A 9852-nucleotide genomic window follows, 5' to 3' on the forward strand; every position below is an offset into this window, starting at 1 on the left:
TCTTTGAGGAGCTGTTAGGGGATGGGGGAAAGTGTTTTTTTGTTTTGTTTTGTTTTTGTTTTTGTTTTTTTGAAACAGGGTCTCACTATGTAGTTGAGACTGACTTGGAACTCACAGAGATCCTCCTGCCTCAGCCTCCCGAGTACTGGGATTATAGGTGCACGCCACCACACCCGGCTGGAAGTAAAGTGTTTTTGAGGATAATTGGATGATGGGAAAAAGCAAAATCCGTGTATTTACTTAAGAGAAAGATGATTTCCAAGAAAAGGCTTTGAGAAACTTGCACATTTTGTTGCTTTGTTTCAGTCTAAGCCTGATTCAGCCATGTGGGTGGATACATAAAATGATCTCATATACATTTTCCGTCACTAATATGAATGTAATTTGAAAGTGGAATTCACAAGCTAAAAACTAAGCTACAAAGTAGCAATGCACTCTAATTTTTTTCTATCAATTTAGTGCTACAGCCATAAAAAAATGAAAATATTTTTTGTAGTGTAATATAACAAGTCTCAAGAATTCATCATTTTTGCAGGGAAAGAATTGGGGTAAGAATTACACTCAGTTTAACCAAAGCTCAAACTACAATGCATGAATGGAAATAATTATTAATATTCACAAATGCTTGCCAAGTGCCAGGCATGGTCCTAGGGCTCTAAGAATCATGCATTAACTCATTTAGTCCTCAAAATAGCAGCAGGAAATGTATGCATTGTGAGACCTGACTGAACTAAAGCGACTCCATGTTGACCAGCAATTGACCCAGAGGATAAGTAATGATTAATTGTGAATTAATAGGTAACTGCTTGGTAGTTCTGGGAAACTAGATAGAAACTGTAGCTGGGAAACTAGAGAGAAACTGTAGCAAACATAAAGACCGAAAGTAAATCACTCCACTCCTTGTTTGCCCATAACTGAATGTTATGAACACCACAATCTATAAAACAATGGGTAATCGATCTGCTGACCATTAGTATGTAACGGTCGAGTACATGATTGATGACCACCAGCTCGGATCAACTGACTACTTGCCTTTGTCCCCTTCCTTTAAGTTTCGAGTGTTAACTCCCCCCATAGCCCTTATAAAATGGCCTCTGACTCTGAGCTCGTTGCCTCTCTGTGCTACTTGCCTCCAGGAGTGCCATCTGGCCAGACTAATATAGGTCTATTTACCAACTAGCCTGGTGTGTTACTTCCTGGGTGACTCTCGCTGTCCGACAAGCTCCTGGAGCCTAGCCGAGCTTTAGGGCTCAGCATTGTGGAGGCCTTTCATGCTCCTCAGAGTGGAAGTGAGACTTTAAGTCTTACATGTACATTATCCTCATTCTTGTCTTACAGAAGTGAAATCTAGGTATACAGAGGCTGACTTCTTGCTCATAGTCACATGGCTAATAAACAGCAGGGAAGGGGCCTGTAACTCAGGCGATCTTGGCCCCAGAGTTCATGTTTCAACAAAAATAAAGGATGATTGCATCGTCCATAAGAAATTGTCATCCATGAAAAATGAAAAACATTGCATTAGCCAATGGGATGAGCACAGGTTGGGAAGTCAGGAAACAGAGGACCAAAAATCTTCTATAAAATGAGCAAGTTGGACTACATGCCTTTCCTGTTCCCTTTCTAACCAACAATTCTGTAAGTACCATGGTTTCTCATGGATTCTTCTAACATCCACTGTCTAAAGAGTCATGAATTGCAAACAGAATAGTGGAACCTAATAAGGGAAAGAGAAGGAGACTGTCCCCGTGCAAAGAGGGAAATAATTGAGTATATTAGGCTTTAGAGTAGACGAAAGATCAGAAAGAACACATTGTTAAGAATTCAGTTAAAAACAACAAGCAGGGTTTAGAATGTCAGCCCTTACAAGGAGAGAACTTAGCCCTTTATATTTATTGCCAGAACACATACGCTATACAAATGCTTTAATCTAGATTTTGTGATGACAGAAACATTGGTTTGAGTGATCATTTGGAAAATAATGAATAACTCTAGAATTAAAAAATAAATAAAAAAGATTGACTAGAAGCCATAAGCACTTACACTACCTGTAAAGTGGGGGAAATAGTAGCCTCAAGGACTGCTGAAAGGATTAAATGAAACAAAGCAGGAACAGCACCAAGAAGAATGCTTGTTTCACTATGTGTTGCTAAACAAGGTTAACAGTGATAATGATGATGACAATGACAGGCCACACAAATCAAACTGCTTCTATGGACCCATGCCTAACTCTCAACAATTTTTACCCAAAACATTCACATTATAAATGTTATGACACTAGAACCTTGATGCTATTTAAAAGATTACAGCTAAATATGACAGAATGTTAAATTCACAAGCGCAACTTTAGTTTCATGTATAATTTGGAAGTATTTATTTTCTCCAGAAATACAGGGTAGAATAATATATTCGGTGAAGTTCTGTTGGGTTAAGGCCCTGTATCAATAAACTCCTACCAACACAGGATGATTTGGTGGGCCTTTCTTTCTAAGTGCTTTAGAAAAAAAAAAGAATCATAGCTGGAATCTAAAAAAGCAAGTTTTTCTTTAAAAAGTAAAGAGCAGCACAGTGCTTACCAGAGACTAGAGAAGAAATAGGGAGCGGGGTAGGGAAAAGTCAGGCAGTGAGTACAATGTTACCGGTAAATTCGTGTAGCTTCTCACAGTAGCCCAATGCTAGCAGGCAACTTGTATTTTTTAGCTTTGCTCTCTTTACTCTCTCTGCAGAGTTAGTTTCTGCTCCACTCTTCACTTTCACTTTCTTGAATAAACTTTGTCACTGCTTTTTGCTTGTTTTGTTCACTTCTTTGTTCCAGACGATAAGAACCTGGAATCCGGCTCCACAAGGAGAGACGAGCAATCCAGAACTCGGTTAGTTGGCCAGCCATTTTTTGTTTTGTTTTTTTTGTATCAGGTATTAAACTCGGGACCTTGCGCTTTCGAGGCAGGGGGCAGAACCTGGACATCTACTTTTTAAAAACAAATGATAGCAGCCAGAGGAGTACATTTTTAGCACAGCTAGCCAAAAAAAAACAAATTTTGGTGATTTGAGCCAGGAGGGAACATTTTGGCTTGGCCAGGCACAAGAGTAAAGCTCAGGTACCAGAGACAAAGTTAGGGCCTGCATGGAAACACATTTTGTTTCTTTCTTAAATGCAAGATTTCTTTTTTCCTTCTTTTCTTCACTCCTCTATTCCAGGAAAGCAGGGGACTGTTCTCATTACTCAGGGAGCTGTTTGCTGCTTTTCCAGCCATAGGGAATGGCTACAGTGGTGGCACCAGTCTCCACTCCCACAAGCAGTGGAGAAGGGTTCCTTTTTCCCCACAGATTCGCCAACATTTGTTATTGGTTGATTTCTTGATAGCAGCCATTCTTTCTGGGGTGAGATGGAATCTCAGCGTTGTTTTCATTTGCATGTCTCAAATGACTGGTGATGTTTGACATTTTTTCATATGTTTATTTGTTATTTCTACTTCGTTGTATGACCAATGTCTGCTCATTTCAGATGCCCATTTTTAGATTGGGCCTTTAAATTTGGGAGGTCTGATTTTTAAAAAATTCTTTATATGTTCTAGATAGTAGACCTCTGTATGAGGAATAGCAAGTAAAAAAATTTTCCCACATTGTGGGTTGTCTCTTCACACTGTTGGTGGTTTCTCTTGCTGTGCAGAAGCTTTTTAATAAGATGGGATCTCAGTTGTCGATTCTTTGTGCTGGTTCACGTGCAACTAAGGTTTTGTTCATAAAGTCTTTTTCCATGCCAATGTTTTCAAGAGTTCTACCTAACCTATCTTCCAGCCAGTTTAGTGTTTCTGTTTTAATATTTAGATCTTTAATCCATTTTTATTTTAGTTTAGTGCATGGTGAAAAATATGGGTCTAGTTTTAATCTTTGGCAAATTGAAACCCAGTTTTTCCAGGACCATTTATTAAAGACACTATCTTTCCTCCAATGAGGGTTTTGGCTCCTTTGTCAAAGATGGAGTAGCTGAGTATGTCAGGAGTTGTTTCTGCATCTTCTAACCTATCCCACTCATACTTGGGTCTGTTTCTTTGCCAGTACCATGTTGTTTTTATCACAGTGGCTTTTTAGTATAGTTTCAAGTTGGAGATTGTGATACCCCTTGCCTTGTCTTTGTTGCCTAGAATGCTTTTGCTATTCTAGGTCTCTTCTGGTTCCAAATGAATTTTTGGATTGTTTTCTCTAGTTCTGTGAAATATGCTGTTGGAATTTTAATTGGGATTGTGTCGAATCTATATATCAGTTTTGCAGGTGTGGTCATTTTCATTATATTGGTTCTTCCTACCCAGGAGCAAGGGATGTCTTTTAATTTCCTGATATCCTCTTCAATCTTTTTTTTTTCCAGAATGCTATAGTTTTCAGAGTAGAGGCTTTTTACTTTGTTAGATTGATTCTTAGGTTTTTTTTTTTTTTGGATGCTATTGTGAAAGGAGTGGTTTCTCCAGTTCCTCTCTCAATAGGTTTGTTGTTCGTGTACAGGAAGACTATTGATTTTTGAGTGTTGACCTTGTTTCCTGCTATTCTATTGAATTTGGTTATTAAGTCTAGAAGACTTTTGGTGGAGTTTGGGGTCTTCTATACATATTATAGTGTCATCTGCAAATACTGACAGTTTAACTTCTTCATTTCCCACCTTTATTCCTTTTATTTCTTTCTTTTGTTTGTTTGTTTGTTTGTTTTGTACTGGGGATCAAACTCAGGCCCTTGTGCTTGTGAGACAGGCAGTGGAACCACTGAGCTAAATTCCTGGCCCTATTCCTTTTATTTCTTTCTCTTGTCTAATTGCTCTAGTTAATGTTTCCAGAACTATATTGAACAGGAGTGGTGATAGTGGGCATCCTTGTCATGTTCCTGATTTTAGCGTGAAAGTTTTTAGTTTTGGATTATTTAGTATGATGTTGGCTGTTGGCTTTTAACAGGTTGAAATAAAGACCATTTATTCCAGTTTTCTGTAGGATTCTTATCTAACCTGCACCTCTGAACACATGAGAGTTTGAGGGGACATTTTAGCGTAAAACATAAGCAGGATATAGCCTCCCTTTTCTGATATGTCTTCAGGCCACCACCCTCCCTGCCCCCTCTGGCTCCCACATTTTGGCATACCATCTTGGACAGCTCTCTTACTCAAGGGTATGTTCCACTAGCACCTGAAGAAGTAGCCAAAATAAATCTATACCTTAATTACTCCAAGGTCAAAATTAGGAAATCCACTAATTCAAGTAGTCCCCTAGTCTAGTCCCCTAGTTGTGCATGCAACCTGCTCTACCTAATACCAAATAGTGTGTTAAATGAATTAGCAAACACTTGGGTTTAGAAGAAAATCAACTCCTTTTTCAGGATCAGTGAAAGCTGATTTGCACTTCATTCTAAGTTTCTAGAGAACGTTCAGGAGTATAACTACACATATAAGACTTGGGGAATTGGTGTGTGAACCTGGGATTTCCAGAAAATCAATTATGTGCATAAACCCCTCTATATTCCACAGCAATAGTAACTCATTGTTATTAATGCTTAGAAATGATGAGGGTAAGAACCATTTACAGGAGGCTTTTCTTCCACCATTAAGAACTATCTTACATATTTTTAAGATGTAAACTATGAAGATTAAAATATTTAGTTTCCCTATTCCATGCACAGTAACAGGGAAAGTTAAGTGAACATTCCTCACACATTATAGGAATAGCGTTTGTAACTGATCAATGTTTTCATTTTAGTTCTCTCTCAATCCTTAGGGGTAAACAGTAAAACAAGGCTAACTATGTTTAACTTTTTAAAAAATGTAAGACAAATTCCATAGTAACTTAATATACAATAATGTCTGAATTTTGTCCATTCCCAGGGCTATTTCAGGGTCTTCAGAGAAAATATAACTCATTTACTTATTTGTCTGGTTGGATATGCCACCATTAAACTTTACCCACATTGTCTAGTCACACTCTTTTCCGGCCCATTCACCCTATTAAGTATCCATGGTCCTAAAAGAAGTGTTTCCTTTGGTTGAGGGACAGAAGGAACAAAAAGCATTCATGGCGTTGGAGAGCAGGAAGCCTGGGCTCTAGTTCCAAACCCAAGACCAAGTATGTGGCTTTGAGCAAGTTCCTGGCTTTCTGCAGGCCTCCATTTATTCATAAATGGAGGAAGAAAAGAGGCTAGATGTTTTCGAATAGCTTTCCCAATACCACCATCCTGTATCCTCTAATGCGAAGCCTATTCTGTCCATTTCCATGGGGAAAGCTTTGACAATAGACCATGTAATGGGATTTGAAGGGAACATTTTCTATGGCTTCCAGAGAATTTGGAAGGTATGACTCATATAACTCTCTACTCCAGTCACAAATTGGTAGGAAGGAAAGAAAGGCTGGAGTTTGGGGCATATATTACAGACTCTCAAAGCAAAAGGAGATTCCAAAGCCAAGAAGGAACATTTTAAAGCTAGCCGTATTGTTTTCACTTTTTTGATTAGCAACATGAAAAAACAGCCATAAACGTGACCAGCAGTTAATAGTTTCATTATCGGTTATAACCATTCAACTTTCAGTGTTAAATTTAGTTCTTTTATGACAGAATTTCTCTTCATGTGATGGTCTAAACTACCACTCCACATAAGCTTCAAGAATGGGGAGAACCTCCAATTCAGCGGACTACCTGGCTCTATATCATCTTAAAGGTTAAAATTAAGGTCAAGGTTCAATAGCGTGAGTTTCTTTTGTTTCAAAGCCACCAATACAAATTTAACCCTGCTGGCTTTCTAAATATTGTGTGAAAGCAGTGCACAAAACCATCATCTCTACAGGAAAAGTAATTCACAGGTTGGCTGTGCTAACAGTGGGGAACACTGTCATCTCTGGTTAACCAGGACAGCCTGGCATCAAGGTTACCCTGGAAACTGAATTGTCAAGGCTGAGTTAGTATTGAGATGACTACACTGGCCATAGCACTATGCTAGTGACAGAAATCTCCCTATAGTTCTCACAGTACTATTGTTGGATATGAAACACTGGACCATTTATGGTATAGAACTATTGTTTGTGAACCCTTAGTCCTCCTTCTGGTGTTTTAGGCTTCACTTGGAAAAACTTATTCTCTTCTGAATAAAGTACAAAGATTAAAAAGAAGGCGACTTCTCTAATTTTGCTCCATAGCATTTAAGAAAGCCAAAATGCATCAGATTTTGTGTTTATTCTATAGGATAAATTTAGAGACTAACAGCGAAATTTCAATACCCACCACCTAATACATTTACTATTTTTTATGTCCCCACGATGCATTCTGAAGCTTAATCTGGTGCTTTGTTTTTCCTTTATCAGTTCTGAGGATTGAGGAATCGAGGGCCTCCACACTGAGCTACATCCCCAGCCCCCAGCCATTTTTTAAAAATGTTGTATCTTTAGAAAAGGGGATTCAACATGACTGAATAGAGGAGGAGCCATATTGAAACAACTCAGAAAATCAACTAAAAACACAGGTAATTGGAAGAAAGAGAAGGACAACATCCTGATGCCAAAATCAATCTGAAAGTAACAGACTTTTAGATCAAACAAAACATAGGCATAGGACTGTGTAAAACGATTATCTAGCCGGCAGGGCTGCCTATGGGTCTACCACCTGCACGCAGAGCAGGAACTACCATTTCTGGGAAGTTCCCCAAAAAACAAAGACTGCAAATGTGTGGCAAACTCAATCCACACAGGATAGATCTGGGTTATAAGGCCCCTCACCTCTTTTGCTTTTCTGTAAACAGAGAACACTGCAGCCTGGCAACAAATTTCTCCAGTACACACAAGGGCAAGTGAGCAGGAAGCTGCTCCTTCCCCAACCGGCCACCAGTTGCTTTTGTTTGTTTGTTTGTTTGTTTGTTTTCTTTTCTTTTCTATCGGGCACCATAGCGGCTAACTGGAATCTCTAGTGACAACAAGGTTGGGACCGGCAGCAGAGGTGAGACTAATGAGTGGAACATGACCCCACCTGCCCTACAGCTGGCACCTGAGAGGGACTTGGACTATGGACAAGGCTGCAAACAGCAGTGCAAGCAGCCTTGGGCAGGAAAGCCAGCACTCCCCTCAACTTGACACCAGCAGCCTTGGGCCATGGCAGCGGGACAAGGAGGGCAGCACATGAGAGGAGCCAGCTGTGTGGAACAGAGGAGGCTGTAAAAGGTCTAGGAAGGAACAACTGTACACAGGACAGGGAGCAACCTCCACGTGTCTGTGTCTGGGGGCACAATAGCACTGGGAAAGCAATGCAGAGACAAACAGGGTAAGGAGACATGGGTTGGCCATACAGAAGGCTGCTGACTAAAGACTGGCAGCAGGCCCCACATCCAGAGGCCAAGATCAGCCCAGCACCCAGTACTAATCCTACAGCAGACTTGGTGGAGTTATCCAGCACAGATTTGGGCTCTGATTTGGACACTAACTACTATAGAATTGGGGGAACCAGTAGAATTTTTTTTTTCTTCTTTATTAGTTTGTTTCAATTGCTTCTCAGCCTTTTGGCTACGATCAAGTGTATTAGTTTGTTTCATTTTCCATTTTTTGTCTTTTGTCTTCAGGGGGTTGTTTACATTTTGACTTTAAGTGTTTGTTTTGTTTTGCCTGCCCTGTTTCTCTCCTTCCTCAACTGTCTTTCTTGATGTTTTTATATTTTCATGTGAATGAACACTGTCGCTAGTCTTTCTGATTCACTTTGATATTTTGCTTTCTCCTTCATTATTTCTCACCTGTCCTCTTCTCCAGTTTCCCAAAGCTTGGGTGATCATCTTCTGTCCTTCAGTCTTGATTCTACTGTATTTCTCTCCAGTTATCACTCTTAAATTTCTCCCCCAATAGGGTAAAATCACTCTACCAAGGGGAAACTCACTGCAAATAAGTTCCTGGTTTATGTTGGATGTTGTTATATAACTATGTATCTTCCTCCTGTGGTTGAAGGTACCAAGTTAGCAGTTAACATAGTTTGTCAGTTTCTAGACTGTGGTTGATAATATTATTATTGCTAATTGTACTTTAAGCAGGATGCCATATCTGTTGCACTCACTTGTCCACCCTTGTACAACTACACGGTGATTATCTGGGATCATAATCATCCCCATAGTCCAGCACCAAAGAGCTGGAAGCTGAGCCAAGTAGATTACAACTTTTTATGGAGATTGGGACAGACACAAAGACCAAGAGCCAGCTACACCTAGAACACATTTCTGAGGAACAGACATTTCCTAGTAAAGCCTCAATACTGGTGATAAAGCTACTTAACATAAGAAACTTACAGGCTGAGGATTTAGCTCAGTAGCATTGTGCCTGCCTTGCAAGCTCAAGGTCCTGAGTTTGATCCCTGATTCCCCCGCTCCCAAGAAAAAGAAAATAAAAAGGAAATGGATAAATATTAACACAAAAAACAAATTAAAATTTTAAAAATAGAAATTGACAAGACACAAAAGCAAAATGCAACCCCAGACCTCCAGCCCACCCAGGATAAAGCCAGGGGATAACAAGATAGAGGAATGCAGAAGCCAAGCACTGGAATTTTCTGAAATGATAGCAAAAAAAAAAAAAAAAAAGGCCTGAGGATCAATGGAACCGAACAGAAGATGCAGAAACAATTCCAAATACACTCAGCCACCTGCAACAAAGGGACCAAATACCCTCCCTGGAAGAAAGATAGCCTCTGGCTTTCCAATATGCCAAAGACTAAAACTAGACCCATGTCTCTCATCATGCACTAAACTAAAATCAAAATGGATAGAAGATCTAAGTACTAAAACAGAAACACTAAATTTACTGGAAGAGATAATAGGTGCAACTCTTAAAGACATTGGTGTAAGCAAAAACTCCATGAACA

This window comes from Fukomys damarensis, unplaced genomic scaffold (genome assembly GCF_012274545.1).
Source record: "Fukomys damarensis isolate Sample0158 unplaced genomic scaffold, DMR_v1.0_HiC HiC_scaffold_39, whole genome shotgun sequence".
NCBI lineage: Eukaryota > Metazoa > Chordata > Mammalia > Rodentia > Bathyergidae > Fukomys > Fukomys damarensis.